This window comes from Sciurus carolinensis, chromosome 15, assembly GCF_902686445.1.
Source record: "Sciurus carolinensis chromosome 15, mSciCar1.2, whole genome shotgun sequence".
Taxonomy (NCBI): Eukaryota; Metazoa; Chordata; class Mammalia; order Rodentia; family Sciuridae; genus Sciurus; species Sciurus carolinensis.
In genome coordinates, this window is record NC_062227.1 from 18653453 (window position 1) to 18679101 (window position 25649).

Genomic DNA, 25649 nt, shown 5'->3' on the forward strand with positions numbered 1-25649 from the left:
CAGTTATGGATGTAAAGATAGAATGTCTATCTCACAAGTGCTAAAAACAAGTATTCCAATAAAGCTTTATAGTAAAGTGAGCAGAACAGGGGTCATAGTGTACTTCTTCAAATTTTAACTCTCAATCTGAAATAGTATTGATATCGCCATTTACCAGTGATGAGTTCTGTTCACTCTAATGTTGAAGTTTCAACATTAGAGAAGTATGCCAAGGCAAGCATATTAAGCAGGTTTTATTTAAAAGTAGTGATAATAAACTTCTCCCAGGAGGGAGAAGGGGGCCATGGCTGGTATTCTAAAGTACCAAGAAGTGAGAGCAACCTACATCTTTTGTAGGTTAAGGTCTCTTTTTTTCTCAAGTTCTCTCCCCCTTTAACTCTTCTTCCTGCCTACTAGACTGGGTTTTGCAGATGAGATGCACAAAGTGAGAAGCAGATGGGGCAGGGGGAGGGCCCAAGTGATTCAGCCAGGCAAAAGCCCAGCAGGCATTAATTAGCAGCTCCTTGCTTGCAGTCCTTGATAAAGGCAGGTAAATTTGGTAATCAATGGGCTCCAGAGATCTTTGACTTTCCATTCTCCCAGGGGCAGTCTCCAACTTCCAGAGGCAGATGTCTTTCAAGGCCTTCATTTCCTTGATTTGACCCAATCCCCTATTTCTACACTAACTGCCTGTCCTTAATTCTGGCTTCAGTATTATCCTATAAACATTAAGAATCACGAATCTGTCTTCTGACTGCAACAATATTGATATTATTATCTGGAATCGAACTACAGTACAATAAATACAATTCTATTATTTTAGTTTTATTTAATGTGATTACATTATAATTTTACATAACAGTGGTTCTCATTATAATACATTCCTTTCTGTATTTATTATTTTCTACTCTAATTTATTCCCTAGTACTTCCCTTGTCCTTTACCTCCCTTGTCCTGTTCCCCTTCCTTTACACTTCTGGTCTTACTTTAATTTATGTACATTTTTATTGGTGCATTATAATTATACATAAATATTGAATTCACAATGATATTTTCACAATTTATACAATATATTTTTTCAATAGTATTGCCGAGTTCTTTCCCTTTCCCTCCCTACCTTCATCTCAATCTTCTACCTCTCCTCTACTGACTTCCCTATTTACCTTAGATGCTCCCTTTTCATTCCTTTTTTCTAACTTATGTATCTGAGGATAAACTAACTGACTAAATTAAAAACAATAATCTCCCCAAATAAATTACTATTTTCTACATGTAGATTATTGCTTCCAAATTTTAAGAAGATGGGTAGGTTAGGGCCTGTATCATGGAAGGAAATACCAGGAAATATTGTAAAATAGTACTGTCCCTCCCCTTTTTATATAAGGAGGTGTTATGGCTACGTTTCGTGATAGAAATTGCAAATTTGCCTCAAATATCCATTTAAAATTGTAGTGAAAACTAATATTCAGAAGCTTATTTAAAATCTCTCTTATGTACACATAATTTGTTGCTCTTAGTTTGCTTACTGAAAGAAATACGAGACTAGTGATGGCTTTAGTGAGTGTAGCCAGAAGTTTATTCCTTATCTCTCATGCCAATCCAATAATGAGGATGTTTTTTTGGAAAAGGAAAAAGATGGTTTATTGCCTTGCTAGCAAAGGAGAAATGAAGGGGACACCTGTGACTGTGATTTTTTCCATAATCAGGAACTGGGGGTTTTTAAAGAAGGGATTTAGAGAAAATGAGTTCAGAAAGGAGAGTTCAGGAAGGATAAAATCAAGGAAAAAAAGATCAGGGAGGAGAAGTTTATGGTTAAGATCAGGGAGAAGTTTAGAGAAAAGAAGGTAAGGGAGAAGGTCAGGGAAATGGTTAGAAAAATATGTACATATATATAATTTTAAAGTGACAAGGGATATACTCAAAGAATGAAGTGATCCTCTGTTACATTGCCCCACTGTGAATTTCTAGCTTCTATTTCTATGGAAAGTGGGCAAAAATATCTCCAATCTATTTTCTAAACTCACAAAATACACTCAATGTGACCTGTGACATTCATGTAATACCCTTGGTTGGACCACAAGAACTCACATAATACTCTCCTGTGGCCACTGACTCTCATGATAATAACCTCACTGTTACCCCTGACCTACAATATCTTCATTTGGCATCTTACACTCAAATAAAACCCTCACTGTGGTCTAAGACACTCACATAATATCTTCAATGGTGCTTCTAATACTCATATACCAATACTTTGGCCTCTAATAATCACAATATATACTCACTGGGCCTCTGACACTTATAATATCCTGAACTTATTACACCCTGATTGTGACCTCTCCCATTCACATGCCATCAACATGGCCTCTGATGCTCATTTTAATTCCTCACTATGTCCTATGAAACTCATATAATAACTTCACTGTACCTTGTGAACATAATTTAATATCCTCACATAGGCTTTGACACTGATGTAATATCCACCTGTGGCCTCTGATACTGACACAGTACACTTCCATGGCCTCTGACACTGATATAATACCCTCATTGTGTACCCTGATAATGATACAATAACCACACTATGAGTTCTAACACATGATATTTTAACTTGGCCTCTGAAACTAACAATATTCTCATTGTAACTTCATAAACTCATATAGTATCCTCACTGTGGCCTTTAACACTGACATAATATACTCAGTGTGACCATGGAAACTCATACCTCACCATTTTAGTCATTTTGGTGCTGTGACTAAAAGGATCTAACCAGCAAAATTGTAGAGGAGGAAAGAACCAGCACCTCATGGTTGATGCCAAAGTCTGCCACCATCATGAGCAATAGCCAAGTCTCTGGGGACCCATACTGCAGCAGTCTCTGAGTGTCTGTGTGACTGAGCACATAGAAAAAACTTCCTAGGCCCCCTTGTGTAAGTAGGATGTCCCGCTGGTCTCTTAAGAGAATTTTCAGCTTTACTCCCTTGAGTCTGAGATGGGTGTGGTCTTGCCAACTCCTCAGATGCCCTCAAGTCATCTTTCTTATTGTCTCTAGGCAAAGTCTTTAGCATTTCTTTGGAGGATGTAATATCTTTAACAACTTCAACTTCCTTAGTCCTAGTTTTACTCCAGCCTTTCAGGTCCCAATTTTTTAAATCTTTCTGTCCTGCTTTCTGCTCCTGAATATCACAATAAACTTGGCTAAAAAATATCAGCAATATCCATGCTATAATTTAGAAATGATTTGCGCCACAATGTCTGCACAATTCATATAATTAAACAAATCATAGAAAATATTGGGGCCATAGAAGCTAGAAAGGCCATAAAGAGTATACACATAATAGATGTTATAGAGATAATAGAGGTTAGAAGATGACAGAGGCACAGGGAATGTATGATATGTTCTTCATAGAGGCTACTCATACCATGGAATTTAAACAGGTCAGGTCCTTTAGGCTGTTCAGGACATAAGGGTTACACAGCTAATTCTGTTTACACAGTTCATAAAGTCAACTGAGATCATCAGGATTTTCAAAGTTCTACAGGTCAAAGAGAATATTCAGACAATTTAAGCCTTATAATCCCAAGATGCTATGTGGGACATACAGGTTGAGATTTTCAAAGAGGTTACTCAGTTCATAGAGATCACTCAGGTCATAGACAGTATGCAGGCAATAGAGGCTATTCAGGTCATGGGGGCTATTCAAGTTGTAGAGGATATACATCTATATGTCTCTTAGGTAATAGAGGTAAATAGGACCATACAGGCTACATAGGAGCTCCTAAGTTCATTTAGGCCATTAAGGTCACAGATGATACTCTAGTCTTATAGGCTCCTCAGGTTATAAAATATATGCAGATATAAAAGGTATTGGTAAACAATACCAATACAAAAAATCCTCAAAGAATATAGAAGATCCTCAGATCAAGAGGGTGTGCAGGTCATAGAGATCATTCAGACAAAAGAGGATATGCAAGTCATAGAAGTTATACAAGGAATAGAGGTTATATTGGTCAGGAAGTTATGAAACTCATAGTGGTTACTAAGGTTATTTAAGTTGCTCAGGTCAGAGAAACTACTCAGCTCATAGTGTGACCTTTGAAATCATCAAGGTTACTCAGGTTATAACTATTAAAATGTCATATAGGCTACTTAGGCCAAAGAAGTTAAAGAGATTAAAGAATTAAAGAAGAGTTAAAGAAGAAGTTAAAGAGTCTATACAGGTCACAAAGGCTATGCATATCACAGATGTTATACCAGTAATAGATAGTACTCAGTACAAAGAAGCAACATATTCACAAACTATGCTCATACTGTAGAAGCAGACATGTCAAAAAACTCAATTATGTGTCATCCCCTGACCCAGGACCAAAGGAGGGTGAACACTTTTTCACCTGCAGATGCTTATGTCTACTTCACAGGTGTTTCAGATTCAAACAAAAGCTCTGTCCATAAATCCTTTTATGCCACTAGAGAGAATGTGTGGATAGATATGATTACTACTAAGGATGCTCAAGTAAGTCTCCCGGGGGAAGTTTATAATGAAAGGGGAAATGCAGGATTTGTTTCCACTATCATCACAGCATGTTTACCTATTACTGAAACTATACCAAAGTTAACCATTTTTTTAAATGGGTAGCCAATCACAGGGTTATTGAAAACCAGTGCTGATGTTGCAGATTTACCCCTCTCAATATGGCCTCATGTATGGCCCTTACAAAGGGCAACCCTGGGGCATTGGAGGCCATAATGAACAGGTGTCTACATGTTCTCTATGGTTACAATGCTCTGCCCCTTCCAACCCACAGTTATTACTCATATTCAACCATACATACACAATTGCAAATGTCTCTCAAATTGCCTTTTTTTAGGGGCCTCTGTGGTTTTGTTTGCCTTGACATTAAAATGGAAGGTTACCACTACTGTCTTTGTAGAAAAATGGCCATTGTCTAAGGAAAAGGTGAAAATTCTGGAGGCTTTCTTTCAAGAACAGTTATAATTGGGACATATTGAACCCATAACCAGTCCATGGAATACACCCATTTTTATCATAAAGAAGGAATCAGGGAAATGGAGATTATTACAAAATTTAAGAGAAATTAATAAATGTATACAACTTATGGGTCCCCTTCAATGTGGATTGCCTAACCCTCATCTAATCTCTCAGGATTTTTCCTTATATGTAATAGACATAAAATATTTTTTTTACTGTTCCAGTCTTTTCTGATGATTGAGGTAAATTTGCCTTCACAGTTTCTGTATTCAATTATCATAAGCCTTTTGATAGATTTTAATGGACATTTCTTCCTCAAGGTATGTGAAATAGCCCAACATTATGTCAACATTTTGTGAATAAGGCTCTTCAGCCTTTCTGATGATTATTCCCACATATTCTTGCTTATGATAATATGGATGATATTTTCATTGCTGGGCTAATACTTAACAGAAGATTCTTTTAGTAAATAATGACACATTGTATTAACAATCTGGGCTCCATGTAGCCACAGAAAAAAATTCAATGACAACTCCCTGTAAACTATTTAGGACACAAAATAATCCAATGTTACTCATATTCCAAAATTGACTTTTCCTTCCACATTTTCCTTAGTTTATTTGCATCAATTTTTAGGACATTTAAATTGGGCCCAATAATATATTCCTTTAACTACTGATATGCTGTCATCCTTTATTCAGATGTTAAAAAAGCAACATAATTTCACCAGTTTTTCTCCAATTAACTCTCGCACTGCCTACAGCTCTTTGGTGTGTTAATGAGAAATTATCTACAGTTCTTATAGATAGACTCCCAACATTCAATGTTCCTTTATCTCTAATAATCTTTACTGAAAAGCTACATGCCTTCATTGCAGTTGTTGCCTTTTATAATCAAGGCTTGAGTATAATAGAGTGATTATACTCTCCTCAATTTTCAGGAAGAAATGCTCTCCTTTATGCTGATATGTATGCTTAATTGATGTCAGATAGTCACAATTGCACTAATATCTTTCTCTTACATTTGATCTTACAGGAACAGATGTTCATGTACTTTATCTTATGAAAAGAATTTACATTTACAATATTTACAATTTTCCTTATCAAGCTGTCTTAACAGACTTTTTAGCTCCTAGCATTTTCCATGCACTTCTCGATGAACACCTTTCCTTATTGTGTCAAGTCTCTCATGCTCCTTCTATAATCTTCTCTATTCTGATTTCCAATGGGATTACTGTCTATACTGATGAAGAAAAGCAGTGGAGTGTAATATTTATATTCATTGATAAAAAATGGACAGATTGTTATACATTGCCTGGAACTTCTCCTCAGGGGGCCAAATTAACTGCAATTACATTTGCTCTTTGTAAGTTTTCCATTGCCTTAAAAATCATTATAGATTCTCAGTATATAGCCAAATTGATGCCTCATATTTTCTCTGCAATTTTTTCACCTAATTTGGACTCTAATTTGCTATGTCTATTTATCATTCTTCAATCTCTTTTACAGGATCATACAGCTCCAATATTTCTTGCTCACATACATAGCCACACTAACATTCCTGGACCACTCACTGAAGGAAAGGCTCATGCTGATGGTGCTATAAAATTCTTTTATCCTCTCTTTTCAGATGTTGTGAATCACACAATTTTTTTTATCAAAATGCTCATTCTTTAATGAAAGTCTTTTCTATTTCCTCTCAAAATTCCTGTTTCATAATTAATAATTTATCTCATTACATACCCTTTCATTCTACTTGGAAAATCATAAACCCTCAAGGTTTAGATTCTAATGGTCTTTGGCAGATGGATGTAACTCATTTTCCTCCCTTCCAAGCCTATTCTGTCTTACATGTTATCATAGATACATCCTCCAATGCACATATTTCAGAGAAGGTCTCAGCCTGTATCTATCATGGGCTATTCTTCATTGCCACCAATGTAAACCTCATCATTTAAAAACTGACATTTTCCCTGCTTATACTTCTAGTACATTTGCTCAATTTTGTAATCAATAGAGTGTATTTTAACCCCTGGAATTCCCCACAATCCTACTGAAAAGACCGTAGTTGAACATGCACACCACACACTTAAATGTGTCTTTTTAAACAAAACTTAAAAAGGGGACCTAACCTCATCATGTTAATAATGCTCTCAATATTTCCTTGTTCACAGTGAATGCTGTTAAAGTAGAATATGAGATAATACACATCACTGCTCCTCTAACTTGGACAGACTCTTCACCCCTAAGGAAACACTACCAAAGATTTATGTAAAATACTGAATTCCACCAAACCCTACATGGCAAAACACTTTACCTTTGATTACATGGAGGAAGAAATATGCTGCTACTCTACTCCTACATTTTCTGTCTGGATTCCAGGTGTGTGAGATTCATCAATCATCATGAGTTGGCATCAAGTGCTTCAAAATCTGATTATCAAATTCCATTTGATCCTGGATGGAGTGGACTGTGATTGAAAGAAGGAAACTCTGAAAAGGACAAGAGGCTCTAGGGGCCCATGGTCTTCTAATCATCTAGTGACCTGGGGGGATATAAGGATTCTAACAACATCTGCCCAACAATTGCTAGGCCAGATGGTTTTAGAATGTGCCCTGAAAATTTTGGTTACATCTCTCTTTGTAAAACTTACCCGAATTTCCATAACTATGCTGGCCATTATTGTTTTGTTTCTCTGCTGTATTCCTGTTTGTTGGTGGTGCCCTGTATACAAAACTGTTCCATCTTTAGCTTCTTGCAATCATTATAACACTTGGGTTCACTTAGCAGAAATTGTTAGTTCTTCTGAAACTTGTATCCACCAAGATGTAGATATGGGAAGCATACTGGGATCTGTTCTTTTCATGAGGTGCTTAAACCTCTAACTATATTCCAACTAATATGTTTCATGGTGCTCATTTTTGTTTAAGCAGATTAAGCATTTTCCCCCTCTCCTCAGAATTTAATAGTTCAACATCCAGCTCAACAATTACATAAAATGTCTATATACTTAGATAAAGATTGTGATGATTTGGTTAATCTATTGTCTATAGCAGAATTTGAGGCTTTAAAATTCTCCTTAGCTGGTGTTCTTCCCCTACCAGTAGGAGCTTATAAACAGATAATGGGGTTTACCTGTGCTATGGTAAAAAATATAAATTACACATCAAGGGTAATTACTAAAGGCTAATGAGGAAAAAAAAAACACACCATCAAGCTATTATTGATAATAGGACTTCTATTGATTATTTGCTGTTGTTTCATCATAAGGGATGCCATAAATTTAACAACCTGTGTTGTTTCAATCTAACTGATAACAGTCATTCCATTCAAAAAAATTGGATCATATCAAAGACATTGTAAAGAAGGTGCAACAAGATGATGGAGGTTGGAATTTATTAGATTGGCTAACCTCATGGCTACCAAATTTTACATGGATAAAACAGCTTTTCATTAGAGGATGTTTATGGACACTTGCTTAATTTTGTTGTGCTTATTTTTCCAATGTCTGACTTACTTTCTCCCTCCACCTTTCTTAAACTAAAGACAAGTCATACCTATTCAAAAGATCACCCAAAACAAAAGCTTGGAATTGTAGAGGTTCAGGCCATGAGAAATTACAGAGGAGTATAAGTCCTTTGAGTGGGCACACACCTCAGATGACGAAGACCTTCTCTTTCTCTGACTTATTTTTCAACTCCTCTGATCTTGAGTCATGAAGATATTATCTTCTTATAAAAACATTTGGCACTCATGGACTCTGAGAAGCAAGCATGTTATATGATCTGCACATGCACAAGCTAACTGCACTAATGAAACCTGATATATCTCTGGAGCAGATAATAAAATTGAACTGGCTTTCCTACAGAAGCCACACCTTATTGTATGCCATCCTGTATGCTTGCCTCTTTATTTGTATACCCCTTAACGTTTACAATCTCAGTTGTGTAGGGAGGGTGCTCTGAAGTAAAGTGAAGGAGAATGCAGTAAATTTTGTTGGGAGGGATCATAGAGGGAATCTCTCAGGGATTTGGGGAGGATACTCAAAAAAGTATCACAAGGAATCTCTGAGTTTTATAGTTCTGGCCTTTGAAAGAATGCACAGGGAGTTTTGGTAAATGGTGTTTGCTACCTGAGATGCATACATAGAGTTTTTTTGAGATTTGTTGAAATGGCATTCTGAGCTTTGTATGGAGGACTCTTGATTGGGCTGTATAGGGAAAGTACTCTTGAGTATTAAGAACTCACTGAGGTGTATTGGGATATATCTCTAAAGTGAGTAAGGAAAGAACTCAAATTAATGGGGAGAACAAACTGAGATTTTAATGGATGGCTCTATGAGGTGTGTAACAGAGCCCTCTGAATTATAAAAGTAGGGCAATCTGAGAATGTAGAGAGGCACTGTGTGGTGTTATTCTCTGAGTTGTATATGGATTGCTCAATCATGTGTGCAGAAAAGATTTCTCAGGTGTGTATGGATGGTCCTTTGAGTTGTGTAGGAAGGGATGCTTAATGTAAGTTGGGAGGGATTTCTAAGGTGTAGTTAGGTGTCTGTGAGGTGTGTATGAAGGGAACAAATCTCTGAGGTTTGTTGTTCAGGCTCTCTGAGGTATGTAGTGAGCTCTCCATTAGGTGTGCAGAAGGTATATATGAGGTGTTATAAAGAACTTTTCCCTGTGTAGTAATGTAATCTCAGTTGTGTAGTGAGAGCCCTCTGAAGTGAATAGAGATATCCATCTGCTATGAGTAGGGAGAACACACTAAGGTGTTTTTTAGGACAGTAAAGGGAATCTCTGAGATGTTTGGGTAAAACCCTCAAACATCTTTTAAAAGGGAAGTGAGGTCTATTTGAGATGTGTGGGTAGGGTTTGCTGAGGTGTGTAGCACAGGTCTTCTGAGGTTTGAATTAATATCTCTGGCATTTTTAGGGAGTACACAGTGGGTGTGTAAGGAGACTTTCTGAGTTGTTTAGGTGTTGCTCAATAAAGTGTGGGGAAAATGTTCTTAAGGTGTGTAAGAATGGGATTTTGAGTTCTATATAAAGTGTTCTTGATACAAGTAGGGAGGACATTTTTAGAAGAATAGGGAAGTGTGTTTGAGGTGTGTAGGAATGGTTCTCTGAGGTGTGAAGTTGGGTTCTCCTCATTTTATAGGGAAGGCCCTATGAGATATCATGGGAGGACCCTCTGAAGGGTCTAGGAGGGCTTTATGAGTTGTGTAGGAGAGCTTATTGACATGAGTGGGAGTGACCAATTAAGTACACCTCTTTGTGTTGTATATAGGAGGACAGTCAAAATAGCTTTATGATGAGTGTAGTGAGTGTTTTCTGATGTTAGTAGAAGGACTCTCTGAGGTGTTTAGAGTGTGCTTGAAAAGGAGTATAATGAGTACTCACTTAGGTCTGTAGGAATATCTCTCTGAGGTGTGCAGGTACTTCTCTTGAAGGTGAGTAGTGAAGGCTTTCTTCAATGTACCAGGAGAGCACTCTGAGATGTGGAGGGAGGGTTCCCTGATTTTTGTATGGAGCAAATTCCAAGCTGTGTGGAAGAGTTAGGGGTAGGTTTAAGGTAAATTTGAGGGCTTTGGGTTTGGATTAGGGTTAGATTTAGGATTAGCATTTGAATTATGGGGTTAGTGTTAGGTTTAGGTTGGGTTAGGGTCTGGATAAGCATTTGAATTGTATTGGGAAAGCCTCTGTGATGAGTTCAACTGGCTCTCTGAGGTGTGTTGTAAAGATTCCATGAGGTGAGTTCACAGGCTTTCTGAGGTGATTAGAGAGGGCTTCCAAAGGAGCATGGTGAGTACTTACTGAGGTCTATAAGGACAACTCTCTGAGTTGTGTAGGTACAGCTCTTAATATGTAGTGATGGCTTTCTTTGATGTGTCAGCAAGACATTAAGACATGTATAGAGAGAAAATTTTGATCTCTTAGAGCAAATAGGGAGGACTATATGATGTGTGTAAGAGGGCTTCTTTAAATGTGTTGGAGAGTCCACTGAGGTGAGTTAGGAGAACTCCCAGAGGTGCAAAGGGAAGGAGAGTTGTGAAGTGTAGAAATGGCTCACTGAGTTGTGTTTGGATATCCATTTGAGGTGAGTAGTGAGAGCATTGTGAGATGAGTAGGGAGGACAAACAGATGAAGGGAGTACAGTATTAGGTTAGGGTTAGGGTTAGGGTTAGGTTTAGAGTCAGGTTTAGAGTTTAGAATTATGGGAAGTGTTAGGGAGGGCTCTCTGATATGTAGCAAGGGCTTAGAGTTAAGTTCAGGGTCAGGGTAAATATTTGCAGTTTGTAGGGAAGGCCTCTGTGGTGAGTTGAAAGGGTTTTCTAAGGTGTGTATTTAGGGCTGTCTGTCATTAGTTTATGGGCTTTCTGATGTGTTTAGAGTGTTCTTTCAAGGAAGTTTTGTCAGTAGAATGGGATTGCAAAGCTGCATAATTTGTTCTCACTGAGGTATGCAGGGACAACTCTCTGAAGTGTGTAGAGAATGCATTTAAGATGAATGAGCTTTCTTTGATGTGTAAGAAGGGTACTCTGAGATATTTTGGGAGACACTTCAAGTTGATAATTTGTGTGGCCACTGAGCTGTGTAGGGTGGGCACTAGGATGCATGTCAAGGGGCTTTATGGAATGGGTTCAAGTTCTCATAATGTTGTGTGGAATTGTTCCTTGAGGTGAGCTGGAGGGCTTACAGTGGTTCATAGGGAGAGTGCTCTGTGAATTATAGAAAGAATTTAGTAAGTTGTGTTTGGAGGCCTTTTAGAGTTGAGGCATGAGAGCTCTGTGAGATGAATAGGGAGCACAAACTGATGTAGAAGGAAGGGTACTATGAGATTAGGGTTAAGGTTAGCTTAGGGATAAAGATTTGGTCAAGGTCAGGGTCAGTGTCAGTATCAGGATTTCTGTGGTATGTAGGAAGTGTTTAGGGTTATGGTTAGAATAAGGGTTAAGTTCTGGGTGAGGGTCAGTATTTGTAATACATAGGGAAAGCCTCTGTTGTGAGTCAAAAGAGTTATCTTTGGTGTTTATTGAGGATTATGTGAGGTGAGTAGATGGACTTTCTGAGGGTTTTAGAGAGTGTTTGAAATGAAATACAGTTAGCAATTAGGACTTGGTTCTAGTATAACTCGTACTCACTGAGGTATGTTGGGATGTCTCTCTGAAATGTGTAGAGACTGTTGTTGAGGTGAGTATGGAGGTCTTTCTTTAATGTGTAGGAAGATTACTGTTAGGTGTGTATAGACAACTCTCTGAGTTTGGTAGATTTTGGCCTGTGATCTTGTAGAGGGGTTATACAAGGTGTGTAGGAGAGCTCTACAATGTGTGTCAGATGACTCTACCATGTGTGTGGGTGATCCTTCTGATATGAGTGGGTAGGGCTCACTCAGGTGTATAGGGTATGTGTACTGAGATAAGTAGAAAGGATGCAGAAAGTTGTTTTCAGATGACTTAAGTTTGTAGTGAGAGCTCTGAGAGAAGTAGGGAGGAAAAACTGATATAAAAGGAGGATCTTATGGAGTGTGGGGGAAACTATGTTGTGAGTAGGTCAGACTTATTGAAATGTATAGAGAAGCTCTCTGAATTTTGTAGTGTAGGTTGTCTGAGGTGTATAGTGAAGGCTCTTTGGAATTCATAGTGGTAGCACTCTAATATATGTAGGGAGGGCTCTCAGTGGTGTGCAAAGAGATCTTTATTAGGTATTCAGTGGGATCTATGAATGGTGTATGACTGAAATGCTATCTCTGTTGTTCAGGGAGGGAACTCTGAAGTGAATAGTGAGATCTCTCTGATATGAGTAGGGAGAACAAACTGAGATGTGATGCGAGGGTTCTTTGAGGATAATACAGAATATCTGAGATGTTTGGGGAGAGAACTCAATGGAGTATGATGATGGCTCTCTGAGGTGTGTATATATGATGTTTGGAGGTTAGTAGGAAAGGTTTTTGGTGAGCAGTGAGGTCTATCTGAGCTATGTATGTAGCATTTGCTGAGGTGTGTAGCATGGGTTTTGTGAGATTTGAATTAATGTCTCTCTGGGGTTTATATAAAATGCTCACTCAATTGTATATGAAGGACTTTCTGAGTTGTTAGGGTCTTGCTCCATGAAATGTGAAGTAAGCATTTCTGAAGGGTGTATATGGATGGCACTTTAAGGTGTGTAGAATGGGCTCTTGATGTAAGTAGGGTGGGGTTACATAGATGTGTAGAGGGTGAGTTTGGTGTACAGGAAATATTCTTGGAGTTGTTAAGGTGGGTTTTCTTCAAGGGAGGACTCTCTTATATATGTAGGGAGGTCCCTCTGAAGGGTGTAGGAGAGCTTTATGAGGTTTGTAGGAAAGTTTCTTGCCATAGGAGGGAGGGCTCACCTAAGTAAGTAGGGATTTTTGTAGTATATAGGAAAGGCCTCTGTGATGAGAGGAAATAACTCTCTGAGGTGTGCAGTGAGACTCTGAGGTGAGTAGAAATTTTCTCTGAGGTGCTTAGAGTGTGCTGTATAGAAATATAGTTAATATAAAGGTCTTGTAAAGGTGTACTCCCTAAGGTATATATGGAGGTCTCTGTGAGGTATGTAGTGACTGCTCTTGAGATGTGTAAGGATTACTTTCATTTATGTATTTGTAGCATATTATAAGGTGTATAGCAAAGGGTCTCCAAGGTTGGTGGTTTGTGAACACTGGTAGGTAGGGAGGATTCTATGAGTTGTTTAGGAGGGCTATATGATGTGTGTCCAAAGGCCCCTTTACTTGGGTGAAAGGGCCCTCGAAAGTGAGTTGGGATGGCTCACATAGTTGCGAAGGGTGTGTGTGCTGGAACTTGAAGAAAGTGCTCAGTGAGTTTTGTTTGGAGGGCCTTTTGAGGTGAGTAGTGAGAACTCATTTAGATGAGTAGGGGGAACAAATTGATGTAGAAGGGAAGGTACTTTGAGGTTAGAGTTAGGGTTAGGCCTAGGATTTACATTTAGGGTCAGGGACAGGGAGAGCTCTCTGTAGTATATAGGGTGGGCTTAGGTTTATGCTTAGAGTAAAGGTTATGGTTTTTTTCAGGTTCAGTGTCAGTATTGTGGGGTATAGAAAAGGTCATTGTGGAAAGTCAAAAGAGTTCTCTGAGGAGTGTTATTGCAGGCTCTTTGAGCTGGTGAGAGATCTTGCAAAGATGTATAGTCAGGGGGGTGACTTTCAAAGAAGTACAGTTTGTACTCTCTGAGTTATGTAGGAACATCTCCCTGAGGTGTTTAGGGACTACTCTTGAGGTGAGTATGCTGGTACACTTTGATTTATATGATGGGTATACTGAGGTATGTAGAGTAGGCTCTCTGAGTTTGGTAGCATGCTGCCTCTTAGCTGTGTTGTGTGAGTTCCATGAGGCATGTAGGATAGTTCTATTATGTGGGTTAGAGGGCTATATGACATGAGTTTGAGGGTCTTCTCAGATGAGATGGGATTGCTCACTCAAGTGTTTAGATAGTGTGTGCTGAGTTGAGTAGAAAGGGTTTAGTGAGTTGTTTGTAAGGCCTTTTGAAGTGAGTAGTGAGAGCTTTCTTAGGCAATACAGGAGGACAACTAGATGTAGAAGGGAGGGCCCCATGAGGTGTGGAGGGGCTTCTATATAGTCTGAAGTTAGAACTTGCTAAGATGAGTAGGATGGACTCTCTGAGCTTTGTTGCGAAGGTACTCTGAGGTGTGTAGTGAGGGCTCATTAAAATGCAGAGGGATAGCAATCTGGTGAATGTAGGGAGGGCTTTCAGAGGTGTGTAGGGAGGTTTCTGTTTGTGCAGAGGGATCTATGCAGGGAATAAGAGGACTATATAACTCAGTGGAAATGCTATCTCAGTTGTATAGGGAGAGCCCTCTGAAGTGAGTAGTGAAATCTCTCTGATATGATTAGGGACAACATTCTAAAGTTTGATAGAAGGGATCCTTGAGGATAGTAGAGAGAATGTCTGAGGTGTTTTTGGAGGACACTCAGAAGAGTATCATGGGACCTCTCAGATATTTGTAGTTCTGGCCCTAAGTAGAATATGGAGGATATTTTTGGTCAGTAGTGAGGGCTACATGAGATATCTATGTAAGTTTTCTTGAGTTTTTTTGAAAGGGCATTCTGATATTTATATGGAAGATTCTCTGAGATTTGTAGGGAGGACTCTTGATTGCAATGTATAGGGCTGGTACTCTGAGGTAAGTGTTACGAATTTGCTGAGATGTGTATTGATGAAACTCTAAGTTGAGTAAGGATAGATCTCTGAGATGAATAAGGAAGACAACTGAACTGTGAAAAGGAGGGCTCTAAGAGGTGTGTAACAGGAGCCTCTGAATATTGAAAGTAGTGCATTCTGAGGTGTGTAGAGGTGCAGTGTTTGGTGTGTAGCATCCGTTCTTTGAGTTGTATGGGGTTGGTAAATGTGTGTAGGAAGGGTTTCTAAGGTGTGTGTGGATGCTTTCTGAATTGTGTAGAAAGTGCACTTGATGTGAGTAGGTAGGGCTCTGAGCTGTGTGTAGAGGTGACTGTGAAGTGTATAGGAAGGGATCTTTGAGATATGAAGGAAAGGCTCTCTGTGATTTGTCATACACATGCTCTGAAGTGTGTAAGGAAGTCTTTATTAGGTGTGCAGGAGGAATCTATGAGGGGTGTAGGTGGGTTTTTACCAGTATAAAGTGCTATCTCTGTTGTTTAGTTAGGGCCCCCTGAAGTGAATAGTTGGATCAAATTGATATGACTACATAGAACATACAGATGTGTAATGGGAGTGTTCTTTGAGGATAGTAGAAGCAATCTCTGAAGTGTTTAGGGTAGTCATTCAACAGAGTATTCGAAGGGAGGTGTGTCACTCCAACCCACACAAGTGAGTAGGATGGGCATTTTGGTGAGTAGTGTGTTTTATCTGAGTTGTGGAGGAATTTGATTTGTTGAGGTTGGTAGCAGGGACATTGTGAGGTTAGAATTAACATCTCACTGGCATTTGTAGGAAGTACTCTCTGGGGTGTAGAGGGAGGGATTTCTGAGTTGTTTAAGTGTTGCTCAATGAAGTGTGGAAGAAGTGTCCCTAAAGTGTGTAAGGATGAAATTTTGAATTGTGTAGGTAGGACTCCTGATGTGAGTAGGTAGGGATTACTTAAATGTAGATGGAAGTGAGTTTGAGGTGGGTAGGAATGGTTCTCTGAGGTATAAAGGCAGGTTCTTTTTGTTGTGCAGGGAGGGCTCTCTGAAAGGTGTAGGAGGGCTTTATGAGGTTTGTAGAACTTATTGGTGAGTCTAACTGTTAAGTGAGTAAAATGGCTATTTGCTGTGTATAGAAAAGACCTCTGAGGTGAGTCAAAATTGTTCTCTGAGGTTTGCAGTGTAGGCTTTCTCAGGTGTTTAGAGTAGGCTCACAAAGAAGTACAATTAGTATAAAGGAGCTTTGCACATTTGCTGTCCAGCGTCTATACAGAAAAGTGTGGTTAATCCATGCTGGAATTGGCTGTGATGAGGAGGATTTCCCTCAGGGCCTGTCTCTGAGACTCCAGTCAAAACACTATTCCTTGGGGACCAAAAAATCCCACAACTGCTTGCTGTCTTCCTTCTAAAGGATAAGTCAGATGTTAGTCCCCTGCTATTCCTAGCACAAAGGGTGGAACCTGGGATTTGACTATTCATTCTCTAAACAGCCTCCCAACTGACCACTCTTGAGGCAGAAACCCTCATTTTGACCCAAAGACTACTCAATTTATTCTTTGGAGTCACTCCTCTTTGATAGCTGGCTGGAGATTTTCATACCAACAGAAGGCCAGAAGTATGTCATCAGTAACATTCTGTGCCCCTTATCTGCCTATAAGCATACTGGCTTGAATAACTCCCTGATAATAATAGAAGGTCAGAAGTGCTGGGTGATTGTACAGATTTCTAAAGAATAGGCCAAGTGCCTGACAATGGTAGGTGCTTCACATATATTTGAGCCAAGAATAAACCTAACCAATTATAGCCTAGCTACCTCAGGTGCAGAACTCACTATGTCCACCTAAGAGATCTCTGTCCTGTTTATGTGCAGGTCAGGAACCCTCCTAAATTCAGGCCACAATCTCCTTCCCAAATATGGAAACCCTTTCCTGTGATTTCAGAGCAGCATGGCCTAAGGCAATGAACTTCCTTACAGGGGAGAATACAGTCCACAGGGAAGAACAGAGCAGTTGGCAAGCTGCTCTATGAGAGAGACCTGAGCCAAACACTCCTATGGTTCACCTTACTTGGTTTTCTAAACAACCAGGTAGGGTTCTCTTCTGAAAACCCTCCTTTCCACAGAGATGACTGAGGTTCAGAGTGATACCCAGGTGTCCAAAACCAAATCAGAAGATGGTCATATCCCAGGTCTTGGAGTTGGTACAAACCATTAACACAGCAGCTCCAGCATCTTCTTGGCACTGGTCTAATTTTGGCATGAATACAAAAATTAATGGAAATATGTGGTTTCCCTTTCTGCAGGCCAGGTGCATGTAATCTAAAAGATCCTGCAGGATGAGTGCTGGGAAGATTTCAAATACACAGGACACATCCAATGATTAATCTATGGCATCTTCTTCATAGGTTGGGGAATCCAAAAGGGATATTTAACAAAGAAACAGTAGTCACAGTATCAAGGAAAAACAGAACAAAAGATTTTTTCCTTCATATTCTCAGGGGATATAATACACACACACATATACACACACCCACACACAAATGTAGACATAAACCATTCATGCATAGCACACACACACACACACACACCACAAACACACACACACACCCAAACCCCTGTTTATTGTAAGGTTATCAAAATGGAAATTTGAATGGTGAACTAGCCTCCACTCATTTGCAATGGTCTCTCCTGTCTCACCTGCTCTCCTTGGGAAAAATCACCAGAGTTGTTGGAACCCAGCATTGATCCAGAGCTTCCACACTCAGAAAAGAACCCTACTCATGGTTTTCCTAATATCTGAGCATCTGTAGATCAGAAGGCAATGAGAACTCATGACTCTGAACTTGTTGTCTCAACAAAAATGAGCAGAATAGGACTGTATCTGGACTGTGAGTTCCTAGCTACTTGGTTCCAGGTTGTGTGTTCCATTGCCAAGGAAATGAAGTTACTTCCTTGGGGACTCTTTACCTGAGGCCCTTTCACATGTAAGATATTTCAAAAATTTCCATGCAATGTAGGATGCTCTCATCTTCCCATGACATATGCATAAGTGGACAAAGTTATACATATATTGGATCAGGTCCCCAAACAGGTCTAGTGTATCAAGCTCTCCTGGTTTGAGGAGACAGAGCTTGGTTCAGACCCATCCCCCCTTTATGCCCATGTGTGTGGTCCTGAAGAAGTCAGTTTGCATTGCAGGGCCTTCATAGCTTCCCCTCATCTCCAAGGATTATTCTAGCATCTGCTTTTAAAGTTGTCATCAGATGTATGAGCCCATACATAAACATACTCCATGGGAAAACCTAACACTAGAGTCATGTGTTGCAATGCACAAACATACAGTTGAAAAAGGAGGAAGGTGAAGAACAGAGGATGACATAAAAATGTACTATGACGTGTCCCACAGTGAAAGAGTAAGTGAGCTCCTCTCTTGGCCATGTTTCCACTCTGCACCAATGGAAGGTTTCAAAGGCAGATTTACAGAGCTAGCCTCCCCATGATATGGATCTGAAAATGGTTCTTGTGCAATGTAGAATTGTCTAAATTTCTCTTCCCATTGTACAAAGCAGTTATACTACAAGGGACCCCAAAACCCACAGTATTCCGGTGCCAAAGGTCTATAGCTTCCTACCCTTTCAGTGAATCTACATCAGCATCCGGTTTCAAAGAAACAGAAATCAGCAAAGGTCTTGAGATTTCACTTTGAAATGGAGTCATGAAAAGTCTTGTTTCTATCTGGTTCCATATACCTAGAGCATAATGCACTGTTGGGATTCTAGAGCTTTGTCGAAAAATTTGGTGTGGCAGCTGGCAGATGCTGGGGGACACTTTGAAATGGCAAGGAGTTGGAATTTCTGTACTTAAATTTCTAAGTGCCTCATGTAGATGAAAATATTTTGGTTATAAAATTCACTGATGCACATGTTATATCAAGAAGCAAGGATGGTGTTAATTGGCCAAGAGTTTGCCCAATAGCATGGTCATAACCATAGGAGAGGACTTCATTTTTTCCATGTCTTTAGGGAAAGACTACATTGCTTCTCTCAGAGTAGCACCAAGCCACATCCTTTTATTTTGTGTGTAGTTGAAGACAGAGTTTTTTTTCCTATACTTCCAACTAAAATTTGGAAAGAAGGCCCCAGCAGTGAAAACAAAGAAGCATCTCAGAAGACAATATTGTTTAAATACCCAAAGATACTGGAGCAGAGAGGAGAGACAAAATAATTTTGAGAACTGAAAAGGGAATAGGAGATCACTCGTTGCACAGGATACTTACTAACCAAATGCATCTTCACTCAGCTTCCTGTACTTACTGTTGAATGGAACACAAAGTGATATCTTTCCCTTCCCCTAAGGAACTTTAAGTGCTAAGTAACCTTTACAGGAGTCTCATGACAATCTTTTTTGTGCACATGGAGCTAAGTTACTGCTCATTACCTTCACACCAAAGGTGAGAGACAGATGATAGTCAACTGGTCTGGAAAGACTTAAAAATCAACACACATATGCACAATTGCCCCTGTGGGAAGGTTACCAGGATAGGGCATTTCTAGCTGCTTTTGTGTTCTTTTGAAATTTACTGGTAAATAACAAATGGGGATGAATCAATGGAATGAAGATCTGCAAGTATGAATGGTTCTGTTTTGATTCACACTGAGGTTCCAGTAAATTTGAAAAGAGAAAATGGTCCCTGTTTTTTAAATTGTAGAAGTCAAAGGCATGGATATTTCTCCCCTCATTTCCTACAGGATGAATGCCTGTGGCATTAGGTGATAACATTTTCTATTCCACTGAGTTTCTTCAGGGAGGAGAAAGAACCATGAATGAGTCATGGCATGCATGATGAGACCTTTAAATAGGACAAAGTACCATCAGTTTTCATGTCACTATAAACAACCATTAAGGTAACAAGGGAAGCTGGTGATAATTTCTCTTTGTTGGCCAATTCTGGAAAATTGTCTCAAAATTGCTCTGTTGGAATCTTAACTCTGTAAAACAGGACAAAGAAGAAATCACAGAGAAGGGGTGATGACTTCTGGGTTCCATCAGGGTTTAATTGAGCTGCAAACAGATTCACTGCCTTAACAAATAAGTCCCATGAACAAGTATATCAATAAAGCTTACCCAAGTATTAGTCACTTTCCTCAAACACAGCTTTCTACCAAGATCCTCAACATGGATCTGTACCAAGTCAGCCCAGTTCTGGCTTTTACATTCTAAAACACAGCACTGACAGTTTCAATCACTGAAGCACCAAGATCTGAGGGCTGAACTATTCTCTTTCTAAACATAGCATTCAACAAATGGTGTAGTGTGTCAAACTCTCAATAGAAAAAACAAGAATATATATTATTTTATTTTGTCTTTTTTTTTTTTTTTTTTGGAATGGGTGGTCAAACCTAGGACTTTGTGAATGCAAGGCAGACACTTTGCCACTGAGCTATATCCTAGCCCTATATATTATTTAAAAGCTACATTTTGCTCACAGCTAGACCCACCTAGACAAATAAAAATTTTAAAATGGTATATGCATGACTACAGTTTTCTTACTGGAATCCAAATTAGGCAAATTCAATGTTTAAAGGAAGAGTATGGAACTCAGGACAGTCAATGAGAGCCTGAGATCAGGACACCCTGTAAACACAGCCCAGAGACCTTGACTTCTAGCCTCAGGTTAGTGAGGGACATTAAAGCAGCACAGGCTCTGTCTGCCCCTCCTCAGATCCTTGTATTGTCACCTTTGCACTGAGGGCATGGTGATCCTGACACAGAGACCCTGGAACTTAGGAGCCACTTGACTGGTCTCAGGTGCAAGCCTGCAGCTCAGATCTGAAGAGCCAAATCACCAGTGGCAGGGATCCTTGAATATGGTTGAGGAATGGTTCCATGCAGTTGCTTTATTGGTGATGGGATTCTCCCAGAGAAATGGGACAGAGACCATGCTTTTCACATGACTTGATCAGTTGCCTCCTACACCATTTCAGTTATTGGAAATGTGTTGACCCTTTTGTTTATAATGGAACCTGCTGGGAATTTGCACCATGGACTCTAGGCGGTTCTCTGTCTTATCTCTCTGCTTGCTCCCACGTGAGGCTAACTAGGAGCAGCCCTGGACTTGGGGGAAGTCTCTAACAACAGCAGGTGTTTCTCTTTATTCTTCACATGGCCTCCCCACAGCCATCTCTGGCCCCATCCATCCCAGGATTGCATTGATGACTTAGAACTGAAGTCATGAGGTTTGTGGTATTTCTGTGGCATTGAAAATGGAGACCCATTCTGGCCATTTGCTTGTGTCACAGGTGCTGCCCACATACTTGTAGTACCAGTTGACCTTCATTTTCTTTGTGAAGTACTTCATGAAGCATGGATGCAGGATATCCTCTGGAGTGTACAGTATGTTTAGAAGAGAGGTGGATCATCATGTAGATGACAGAAAAACACAGATCTCATAAATTAAAATGATAGGTAGTTTGGCATTGCAATTAGCATTGGAAAACTCTAAGAAGAGTCATTACACCAAGATCTGTAGGATTTGGGTCATCAGAACTTTCAAGCATTACTGGAAAGACACATGACAGCCACTTTTGAGATGATCTGCCAGTGCTTTCTAAGACAAAACAAGTCTAATCTTTGACCAGTGTCCCCATAATTTATCTGCACTTAGAAAATTGCTCTGAGAAAGCATGTCAAACAAAACATGGTGCCATTATGGACATCAGAACTTTAGATGCTGATCAGATAAAATATCCAAATATCTTTCCATATCTGAGTGCTCAAGAAACCCAGAATTAAAAAAAAATGAACCACAAAGCTACAGAGACACAGAAACTTACACCTATTCTGCTGCAAGATGCAACAACCCTGGCTGAAGAGACAACATGCTGTATGACCCACATTTGTTGACATTCTAGAAAAGGCAAAATTGTGGTCCAAAGAGAAGGAGCACAGGATGAGGCTCAGCAGTGTCCTGAGTGTAGGAGCATCTGTCCACATGGAGTTTGGGAGAAACACCCTCCCTGTGCTTGTTGGGTTCACAAACTCCTTGACCACTTCTTATACAGACATTTGTGGAGACTTAATCTTTTAGGCCTTATGGATATTAATTCATACTCCACCTTCTTTCTGCAAGTTAGGTGGGTAACTGAAAGTTGTAAGATTATATTCAGGGCTTGGTTTTCCTCACAACCATCCTCAATTTTTATGCTGCCCTAGAGACCTGACAAGAGTCCTTATTAGAGCAAAGACCTTCTTATCACCCCAAATGTTCTACAAGATACAGGCTAGGAATCATGGCCAACAATCTAATGTTAGCAATAAAGATGTACTTACTACCATTATTGATTACTAAATATGAGGATTTGAAGAACTCTGCACCAGGAACAGGGGCTAAAGACCAAATTTGTTTGTATATTTTTATTATTTTAGATCATGTAATCTGGAGCAATGAGTATATTTCTCATCAAGGAAAAATTAATTAATTACGTGGCAGAAGCTATGACCCTGTTTTCTCAGTGTTGAAATGAGAAATTACAGATCAATCAAGTATAAAGTCAGAGTGATTCTCGGCATAATGGATCAGAATCCAGGGATTGCATATCAGTATATTATCATGTTTAACTTCATACATGCATGGATCATTCCACCTAAACACTGTTACAATTGGGTGGGGCATGTAGATGAGAACACACTTATATACATCTTTGCATTTTCAGTATTGTTTGAGGGTCAAGATGCAATGGGCATATTCAGCTGTTAGAAAAAAAATATTAATATCACTCTATAGATGTTCTAGTATGGGTTCCATAATAGAATTGCAGTTCACAGGACAGCTGTTATATCAGTTTTGGATCCTGTAATATGGGTATTACATTATGATTAATAACTTAGGAAAGATACTATATTAGCTTGAGATGCTTTATCATTGATAATATTTTTGTACAAAAGACTACAGGTTTAGATATTATATTCATTATGGATGGTATAGCACACATCTTCCATCAATATCCAAGGTATATGGAAGCTATTATATTAAGAATAAATGCTAAACTATGGATAATGTACTAGTATTAAAACCTCAGGGAAATTATATTAGTTGTACCTGCTATAGAATGAGTATTACATCAGTATAAAAGGACACAGGGCAGCTATCACATCAATTTGCGATGTTTTATTATAGATATCACATTAGTGTTGAAGGCCACAGATAAATATTTATGTCACATTTAGAAACTCAAGTATGCATATTGCATTAGAATTAATGTCAATATGATAGTTAATGCACTAATTTTAATAGTACCTCATGAATATCTTATTAGTTTAATGGCTACAGTGCAGATATTCTATTAGTTTAAAGCTGTATATTATAAATATCATGCTAACATTAAATGCTATAGAGCACCTGTTTATTAGTTTTAGATATTATATTGAGTATTAAATAAGCATTAAAATTCATAAGGAAGTTTTTATATTGGTTTTGGGGTTTATGTGAATGATGTTTCATAGTAAGATTAAAAGTCACACAACATATTTCATTGGCTTTAGAAACCATAATATGGATGTCATATTCATATTTAAAGGTACATGGATCTGGTATATTAGTTTTGGATGCTAGGTTATGAATAACACATTAGATTTAAAGGATACAACACAGCTTCTACACTCATCATTGATACTATAGTTAGGATACCATGAGAGCGGTAAGAATGAAGGAAAGAAGGACTGTATAGAGGGAAAAGAGGGGTGGGAGGGGTGGGGGGGAAGGGAAAAAAAATAAACATCATTGCCCTATGTAAACATAAAAAAAAAAGGATACCATATTTGAGTCCTCTGAATGGCTCTTATATCCATTTTTGATGTTGTATTAGGTGAATTACATTAATATTAAAGGACACATAATAGCTCTTTATTCCCTTGAAAGAATATGTCAGTTCAATTCTGTTACATTTGTGGGCCATGGTAGGGATATTGTATTAATATCAAAGTCTACAGGGTAGCTATTATGTTTATATGTTTATATGTCCACTCTGAATATTATAGTCATATTTAAAGGACAAGGGAATCTACTGTATTAGTTTAACATAGTACAGTAAGAAGATTTCTTTATTATTAAAGACTACATAGTAGCAATTACTTTTTTTTGTATAGGAATGGTGGTTAGTCTGGGGAGGCATGTCATGGCCCTGCCATTTAAAGTTCTGCTCAACTTTCAAGACAGGTGACATGCTACATCCTCCTAGTCTCAGGGACAGCTTAAGAAGTTTACTAAGCAGACTTTCAGTTCCAAACTTTTTGAATGTGCATGTTTACCAGTAAAACATGGAGGATATGCATCCCAGATAATGTCACTTATCTGTTGGAGGCCTACATTTTTTTAATTTACTTTTTTTCTCTTCTTTATAGTTTTTTTTATTGTAAACAAATGGGATACAGGTTGTTTCTCTGTTTGTACATGGCATAAAGGCATACCATTTGTGTAATCATAAATTTACATAGGGTAATGTTGTTTGATTCATTCTGTTACTTTTTCCCTTCCCCCCACCCCTTCCACTCCTCTTTTCCCTCTATACAATCCTTCCTTCCTCCATTCTTGCCCCCCTCCCTACCCTAACTCTAACACTAACACTAACCCCGCCCACTCCCCATTATGTGTCATCATTTGCTTTTCAGTGAGATCATTCGCCTTTTGGATTTTTGAGATTGACTTATCTCACTTAACATTATATTCTCCAATTTCATCCATTTGCCTGCAAATGCCATAATTTTATTATTCTTTATGGCTGAGTAATATTCCATTATATATATATATTCGACAGTTTCTTTATTCATTCATCAATCAAAGGGCATCTAGTTTGGTTCCACAGTCTGGCTATTGTGAATTGAGCAGCTATGAACATTGATGTGGCTGTATCTCTGTAGTATGCTGATTTTAAGTCCTTTGGGTGTAGGTCAAGGAGTGGGATAGCTGGGTCAAATGGTGGGTCCATTCCAAGTTTTCTAAGGAATCTCCACACTGCTATTCAGAGTAGTTGCACTTATTTGCAGCCCCACCAGCAATATATGAGTGTACCTTTTCCCCCACATCCTCTCCAACACCTATTGTTGCTTATGTTCTTGAAAATCTCCATTCTAATTGGGGTGAGATGGAATCTTAGTGTAGTTTTGATTTGCATTTCTTTTATTATTAAAGATGGTGAACATTTTTTCATATGTTTGTTGATTGCTTGTAAATCTTCTTCTGTGAAGTGTCTGTTCATATCCTTAGCCCATTTGTTGATTGGGTTGTTTGTATTCTTGGTGTAGTGTTTCTTGAGTTCTTTATATATTCTGGAAATTAGTGCTCTATCTGAAGTATGAGTGGCAAAGATTTTCTTCCATTCTGTAGTCTCTCTCTTTGCATTGCTGATAGTTTCCTTTGCTGAAAGCTATTTAGTTTGAATCTATCCCAGTTATTGATTCTTGCTTTTATTTCTGGTGCTATGGGAGTCCTGTTAAGGAATTGTGATCCTAAGCCAAAAAGGTGAAGATTTGGAC

General features: G+C 38.8%; 1 pseudogene; it reads right to left on the reverse strand.

Moving 5' to 3' along the window:
• The window catches only part of LOC124965321 (zinc finger protein OZF-like), a 72568-nt pseudogene that overhangs the window by 21853 nt on the left and 25066 nt on the right, over nucleotides 1-25649 (reverse strand).